The following is an 8,386-nucleotide window of genomic DNA, read 5'->3' as shown; positions in this document are numbered from 1 at the left end:
CAACTCTCGGGTGCTGTGAGCAATGGGGTTGTTACCAATTTCTTGTTTAGGTCTTGGAAACTTGCCTCACATGCATCGTTCCATATAAATGGTATGCCCTTCCGCGTTAGCTATGTCAATGGCAAGGGTAACTTAGTGAAGTTCTACACGAACCTTCGATAGTACCCTGCCAACTCTAGGAAACTTCGCACCTCTGTAACCGTAGTTGGGCGTTCCCACCTTGTAACCGCTTCGAATTTGATGGGATCTACGGATATTCCGTCCTTTGATACCACATGTCCTAAGTGGAGAACTTGGCTACAACCTGTTTTCTCAGTGTGGTTAGGACTTTTCGAAGGTGTTCTTGGTGTTTTAGGTCCGTTTTCGAGTATACTAGGGTGTTCTCTATGAACACGATAAAAAATATGTCTAGACATTTCTTGAATACTTGGTTCATTAATTCCATAAACACAACTTGGACATTGGTGAGATCAAACGACATCACTACAAACTCATTGTGGTCGTATCCTGTTCTAAACACTGTTTATGGTACATCCCTTTCTTTAATTTTGATTTGGTGGTAACCTGACCAGAGGTCTATCTTGGAGAATATTGTTGCCTCCCTAAGTTGGTCAAATAGGTCTTCTATACGAGATAGAGTATAACTCGTTTAATCAAGCCCATCGCTAGCAGATATTGTCCTCTTTGGACTTCCCCTAGGAGAGGTTTCCACGCCCTTTTAAAGGGTGTTTCATTCTCCTCCCCAATCGATATGGGATATCACAATCCATCCCCCTTCAGGGCCTAGCATCCTCGTTGGCACTCATTCCTTTCTCCAATCGATGTGGGACTCCACCAAATCCACCCCCATTTGGGGCCCATCATCCTTAGTGGCACACTGCCTCGTGTCTACCCTCCTTCGGGAAACAGCCTCCTCTCTGGCACATTCCCCTATGTCTGGCTTTAATATCATTTGTAACGTCTCAAGCCCATTGCTAGCAGATATTGTTCTCTTTGGGCTCTCCTATTTGGGCTTCACCTAGGTTTTTAAAATGCGTCAGCTATGGAGAGGTTTCCACACCCATATAAAAGGGTGTTTCATTCTCCTCCCCAATTGATGTGGGATAACACACGAAGGGTATTTATTCTTTATCGTTCTCTTATTTAGTTCTCTATAATTGAAACACAAACAAATCGATCCATCTTTCTTTTTGACAAACAACATTGGCGCACCCCAAGTGGATACACTAGGTCGAATGAAGCCTTTGTTCAGTAGGTCTTGTAACTGCGCCTTGAGTTCTTTCAACTCAGCTGGCGCTCTAGGATAGGGTGCTTTTGAAACAAGCCCAGTTCTCGGTTCGAGTTCTATGACAAAGCCTACAACTCGGGAAAGGGGTATTCCTGGTAGGTCTTCTGGAAAGGCGTCTGGAAACTCGTTTACCACTGGTACATCATCTAGTGTTTTTCTTTTCCTCTTACATCTAGGACACATGCTAATATAACCCAACTACCTTGTTGAACTAGTCTCTTAGCTTTCATCATTGAGACTATCTTTGGGGTAGTCCCAGAGCTTGTGCTTTAAACTAAAAATTGGGTCTCAAAAATGGTGAAAATACTACCTCCTTTTTATTTTGTCTCAAGCGGCGTAATATAATATCACCTCTTTTTTCGTTTTTCCTCACAGCAAATTGCTCAAAGACATCAACACCAGTTTGAGGAAGACTTCCTTAAATTGCTCCCATTCCATTGCTCTCCCTCATGGGTAAAGCTGTCTTTATTGTCCCTCCACCATACCTCCGCGTCTTTTTGCAAGAAAAATGTCAAACGTACGACTTTGTAGTTATTTGGGCACCTCATTAATTAAAATATGGTCTCTAGAGACGAAACCTACATCTGAGCCTCTATTGGATCTTTCAAAGCTGCAGTGTATGGGTGGAGATTGTATCATTTGAAGTTCTTTAACTAGTTCGCCCTGTTGGGTGACTATTAGAGTGTGTATCAACGCCTGGAGCGACTCCAACATTAGTCTAGTGGTGGCGTCTACTCCCGCCGCTGGAGGTGCAGCCTCAGGTGCAGCTTGTGGTGATGGTGCAACTTGTGGCGACGCAACTTGTTGCGGTACAATTGGTGACAGTCGCTATTCCTAGACGGGTGTCCGACATCAACAACTCTAAAGAATACTCGTTGGACCAAGAAAAAGGGCCTAAGAAGTGTGCAAATCGACATGTGTGCCCACATTCGCACGTATGGACTGTGTGTAGAACAGTAAATACACATTTAATTAACCCGTTTAGGATAGCCGACTAAGGAATATAGCCTAATATGAGAGTGGAGTGAGTTTTGATGCTCCACTCACAAGTTTGTGGCCGGCATTTGGTTAAAAAAATTTGACCGTATGTGCTACATTAAAGTCGGTTCACAGTGTTGACCAATTTTTTAATTATGTAAAATTTTGACTCATATTTTTCACGTGATGAAGTGCCATTCTTAAAAATATATCTAATATTCTTTTTTTCCTTTTCTATATTTAATAAGCAGAAAGTATAAATAATAGCCTAATAAAAAAAAGAAAAAAGAAAAAAACAACAACAAAACACAGAATAAAACAAGATAAAAATTCATAATAATAGTTCTTATATATAAAATTATTAGCTTGGGGTTTAAATTTATTCCTATTTTTTTATTACAAAATAGGATAGATTTTTTCTTATTTCTTCTTGCAAAATATCACAAAATTTATATGGTAAGAATTGTTAAACGCAAAATATCACAAAATTTATGTGATAAGATGTATAGTACATTTTGAGGTATTTCATGTATACCAGACATGATTTTTCTGAAACGTCATACTTTCTAGAAATACAAAAGTAAAATATTACAACATGGAAAGACATAAAGGATTTAGCTTGTCATGGACATGCGGCCATAGGCAACATGCCTTGGACGAGCATGACCATGACACGTGGGACAAGTGATGTGTTGTTGACCGGAATTTGGACCAAATGAGTTTTTGGATACAAGTAGAGTGGACGAGTGGTGCATCCAACGAGGATGAGGCTGACCCAGTGAAGGGGCATGGCAACTGTGCAGACAGTAATGCTTAGGTTCTGATTCTGATTCACGTGCTACTAAATACAATAATGCTTGGCCCCATGGAGGCTCTAAATCCAAATGATAACAAGGTAGGATGGAAAATCTCATATCGGTTGGAAATTAGAATCAAACATTTTTTATAAGCTTGTTAAAACCTCTCTCAAGTAGACGTATTTAAAAATCGTGAGACTGACAACGATACATAACGGGTCAAAATACACAATATCTAGTAACGGTGTTTTGAACTTTTACAAATAGTATTAGAGTCAAACATCGATTGTGTGCCAATGAGGACGTTGGACCCATAAAAGATGCAGTAGACACGCTTTAAAAATTGTGAGGCTGACGACGATACATAATGTACCTAAGTGGACAATATCTACATAATATCTGCTAGGGGTGAGTTTGAAGTATTACATATGCACAATTTAATAATTGCAACAATTTAATAATTGCAAAGTTAAGTAATATTAAATAAGTTTAGACCATGAGAAAAGACCTCTTCAACCATGCAAACTAAAACTTAATTTTAAAGCCCTAGGAAAAAAGTACATGACAGACTTCCTTTACCAAAATTATTATATGTTTATTTTATCACATGAAAATAGGGTACGATAGAAGATGACAATTCCTCCCCGACCTACAATCATGTTTGTCACCTGAAAAAAATCGGACAAGTCCAATTTTATCATGGTCTACAAAATTGTTACATTTAAAATGATTATTCTTAATAAATACGAGGGTAAAATATTCTTAAATGTACTAAATTATTAATTTTCTACCTTATAACTTTCATCTATAAATTTTCATTTTATCATCTGATCGATTTTGTTTTAGAATATTAATTTGAAATAAATCGACTATACCGTTAATAAAAATATATAAATAAAAAAACATAAAGAATGATGTAAACTAAATGTACACGAGCATTTATATTTAAACCATCCCAGTTTTTTTATTAATATGAGCATAAATTTATAACTCAATGGTTTGATTTCAACTATTTTAACTTGATCATAAATTTTAGGTCTTACAAAGTTTCTTGTTGCTAAATATATTTAACAACTTATTGGATTGACAAAAAGAGATTCTACAAGAAGTTTCGTTCTACCATTTGTATTTGTGTATCCATCCTCATCGTAATAAAGCTCGTTTATAACTCTAGAAAGATTTACCACACGCATTAAAATAGACATTGGGACAAGGATTGGATGAAGATGTGCTTTACTTATGTCCTTCCAAACATCAACTACTTGCTTATGTTCAATACAAGGTTCTTCCTCTCAACAACCATATTGATCCATGTAACATTCAACTATGAAGTAACATGTTCCCTTTCTTGCTCAAACTCAAAATGAACAACATAAAAGAAAATATATTTCTTTCAAAAAATTCAAATTTGTTCGTGTTGCTTTTGAAGGATAGAAAACAATATATATCTTGTGGGAAACGACGTCGTCCATGAGTCGACAAATGATGGTTGAGGCTTCAATAATTTTAGGTTTTTTAGAAAACCATTCAAATATCTCGTTTGTTACTATGTCACTCATGCCAAGAAACGAAATGCTTACAAGGAAGGCGTAACCTATGCTACGTAATGCCAATTCCATGTACTCATTAAAATTTGGTTTGTAATTTTTTGTTCAACCATTTAGCTTCTTCAAAGTAGGATTCAGCTAGCTTTCTCACCCGTAAAGATAAAAGAAAACAAGAAATTTTATATACCCGTATAAAAATAAAAATAAAAATGGAAGAAGCCAGAGGGAGATGAAGAAACTTTACTCCTTTTGCAATATGGACGTGGATGTGGAGTGAACTTTCATCGTTGTCTATTTCTTTACTAATTTCTTTGAAAAGCTATATAAAAATGTTTCATGTATTGGGAGAGCATATTGACCATGCTTCCATCCCACCTGCAATATCAGAGATGGAAGTCAATTTGATTTGATTTCAACCCATAATCATTTTCCTTACCAACCATTTTGGTATCTATTTTGTAAAGAATTATTAAAAGACTGAAATTTTAATTAGAAAATTTTCAAAATGTAATTATAAAATGGGGGTGGTAAACTAAATGAGTCAAAATTTGGAGCTCTTCAAATATTCTATAGGTATCATATATATCATCTATAGGTATCATATATATCATCTAGAATGGAAGAAAGTGCCAATCTTTAAAATTTTCCTTCCAACATTGTAACTTGGTTCCAAATATGCACCAAATTCTATATAGGTTCCAAATATGCACCAAATTCTATATCAAATTCTATATCTAGTAAAAGGAAAGTTGGTTGGGACTTCCAAATCCTTCCACCACCTAAGAATAGAAAAATAAAATGTAAATATAGTTGAATTTATGTCTTACAAAGTAAACTACATGAAAGAGATGCTACACCAATGAAGTCAATAGTTATAGCATGATAAGTTAGAGTACATTGACAAAAAAACATAAAAATAAATACAAACCTTGTGAGTTCCTTCTCCAACTCATGTAGAAACCTAATTTTGAAAAAGCAAGTAAAATTTGAGAATAGGTTGATATGTGCTCTCTTTTTGGAAGGGCTTTTCTTGGGTAGTTTTAAGGCACTTCCAAGCAGCAACTTTGGAGTTTGAGTTGGCTATAATATTTCTTTTTAGATGTTTGACACTAAAATCAAGAGCTTTGTCAAGGACATTCTCCATGCACCCTTATATTTGCCGCTTTATATAAACTTAAAATTCCTCTTGCTTCCTCTGCCAGCGATTCATTGAACTTTTTATTACTTTCTATAAATTTTGTGAATATGTTTGCTCCAAATTCATGTGGAAAGAAACAACCATTAGTTCTGTAGCATTTGCTTCTTAAACAACTTTGTTTACCTTCAATAGCTTTCAAAGGTCCGATATATAATTTTTTTATCTCACGGGTTCCAAATGATTATAAAACAATGGTTTAAGGGTTATATATGAATAAACTTGCCACATGGAATTTTATAACCTTGTTGTCTAAACAATCAAAATAGAAGAGAGACAATGTGAAGATACTCGTCGCCATCAATACTTGTGAAATCTCTATAGTTGACATATATTTTCTCTAAGACTTGATGATATGAACCAAGAGACATCAATCATACAATATACTTCAATGAAGATGTGAAGAAAAGGTTGTCAAAATTATCAAAAGATGTTTCAATTCATGCTATATTGAAGAAGAATAAAGTTTGAATGATATGAACCAAGAGACATCAATCATACAATATACTTCAATGAAGATGTGAAGAAAAGGTTGTCAAAATTATCAAAAGATGTTTCAATTCATGCTATATTGAAGAAGAATAAAGTTTGATTGTTGTAAATTTTGGGTGGGTTATAATTTAGAGTAATTAAGACTTTTTATTTAATTTCGGTTACATTTACATAATGGCTAATTATGGCCATAAAGTGTGAATGTTACAACTTTTGGAATGCCTTTAATAGTTTCATTTTGAGGCTATATAAAGCCATCTATGTTGTATTTGTAATCAGACTTAGAAGATATATCAAAAGAAGCATTTGTGCTTTTTCTTTAGCCAATGGCTACGTTTCTTTGCAATTCTATGTAGTTTAGATTGCATGTAGAATCATTCAAGCTCGACATGATCAATCTTGCTTGTGGAGTGATTCGAATCTCAATCAAGTGTTCTTGTCTTGAGATATTTGATCAACAAGAATCATTGAAGCTAGACATGATCGATCTTGCTTCTGGAGTGATTCGAATCTCAAACAAAGTGTTCTTGCCTTGAGATATTCGATCAACAAGGTAATCCGAATCTTATTCCCCTTGTATTGATTCCTTATCTTATCATTTGGTATCAGAGCTTCAGGCTCAAGATCGGATATATGTTTCCTTTGCGTTTCTTTTCAATTTAATTTTTATTTATTTTCATCTTTTTAGTTTTTAATCGACCCAAAGTTCAAAATTCAATCTTTGCTCTATTTAAAATTTTGAGAGGTGAGAATGAGAGCTTCATTTGTGTAAATGAGTGCAAACAGAGTGGCCTAAAATTCCTTGAGTGTATACACGTGAGAGAGTGTTGTGAGGTCCTTTGTATTTCCATAACTTATTTTTTGCAGCAAAGTTTCACAAATAGATTCGAGGACGAATCCTCTTGAAGAAGTGGAGAATGATATGAACCAAGAGACATCATTCATACAATATACTTCAATGAAGATGTGAAGAAAATGTTGTCAAAATTATCAAAAGAGGTTGCAATTCATGTCACATTGAAGAGGAATGAAGTTTGATGGTTATAAATTTTGGGTGGGTTACAATTTAGAGTAATTTAGAGTTATTGTATTTTAAGACATTTTATTTACTTTAGGTTACATTTACATAATGGCTAATTATGGTCATTAAGTATGAATGTTACAACTTTTGTAATGGTTTCATTTTGAGGCTATATAAAGCCATGTATGTTGTATTTGTAAGGAAGACTTAGAAGATATATCAAAAGAAGCATTTGTGCTTTTCTTTAGCCAATGGCTAAGTTTCTTTGCAACTCTATGTAGTTTAGGTTGCATGTAGAATCATTCAAGCTCGACATGATCAATCTTGCTTGTGGAGTGATTCGAATCTCAAACAAGTGTTCTTGTCTTGAGATATTTGATCAACAAGAATCATTGAAGCTAGACATGATCGATCTTGCTTCTGGAGTGATTCGAATCTCAAACAAAGTGTTCTTGCCTTGAGATATTCGATCAACAAGGTAATCCGAATCTTATTCCCCTTGTATTGATTCCTTATCTTATCATTTGGTATCAGAGCTTCAGGCTCAAGATCGGATATATGTTTCCTTTGCGTTTCTTTTCAATTTGTTTTTTTTTATCTTTTTAGTTTTTAATCGATCCAAAATAAAAAAATTCAATCTGGGCTCTACTAAAAAATTTGAGAGGTAAGAATGAAAGCTTCATTTGTGTAAAAGAGTGTTGTGAGGTCCGTCGTATTTTCATAACTTATTTTTTGCAGCAAAGTTACACAAATAGATTCGAGGACGAATCCTCTTGAAGAAGTGGAGAATGATATGAACCAAGAGACATCAATCATACAATATACTTCAATGAAGATGTGAAGAAAAGGTTGTCAAAATTATCAAAAGATGTTTCAATTCATGCTATATTGAAGAAGAATAAAGTTTGATTGTTGTAAATTTTGGGTGGGTTATAATTTAGAGTAATTAAGACTTTTTATTTAATTTCGGTTACATTTACATAATGGCTAATTATGGCCATAAAGTGTGAATGTTACAACTTTTGGAATGCCTTTAATAGTTTCATTTTGAGGCTATATAAAGCCATC

At 34.6% G+C, this 8,386-nt stretch overlaps 1 pseudogene; it reads right to left on the bottom strand.

The window, feature by feature from the left end:
- Nucleotides 1-4,130: 4,130 nt before the first annotated feature.
- Nucleotides 4,131-5,221, bottom strand: LOC111440346 (annotated as a pseudogene).
- Between the last annotated feature and the right edge of the window lie 3,165 nt (nucleotides 5,222-8,386).

This window comes from Cucurbita moschata, unplaced genomic scaffold (genome assembly GCF_002738365.1).
Source record: "Cucurbita moschata cultivar Rifu unplaced genomic scaffold, Cmos_1.0 Cmo_Scf00178, whole genome shotgun sequence".
In the NCBI taxonomy this organism is placed as follows: Eukaryota; Viridiplantae; Streptophyta; class Magnoliopsida; order Cucurbitales; family Cucurbitaceae; genus Cucurbita; species Cucurbita moschata.
Note: the sequence above shows the minus strand (reverse complement) of the source record. Positions and strands in the feature narration are given on the sequence as shown.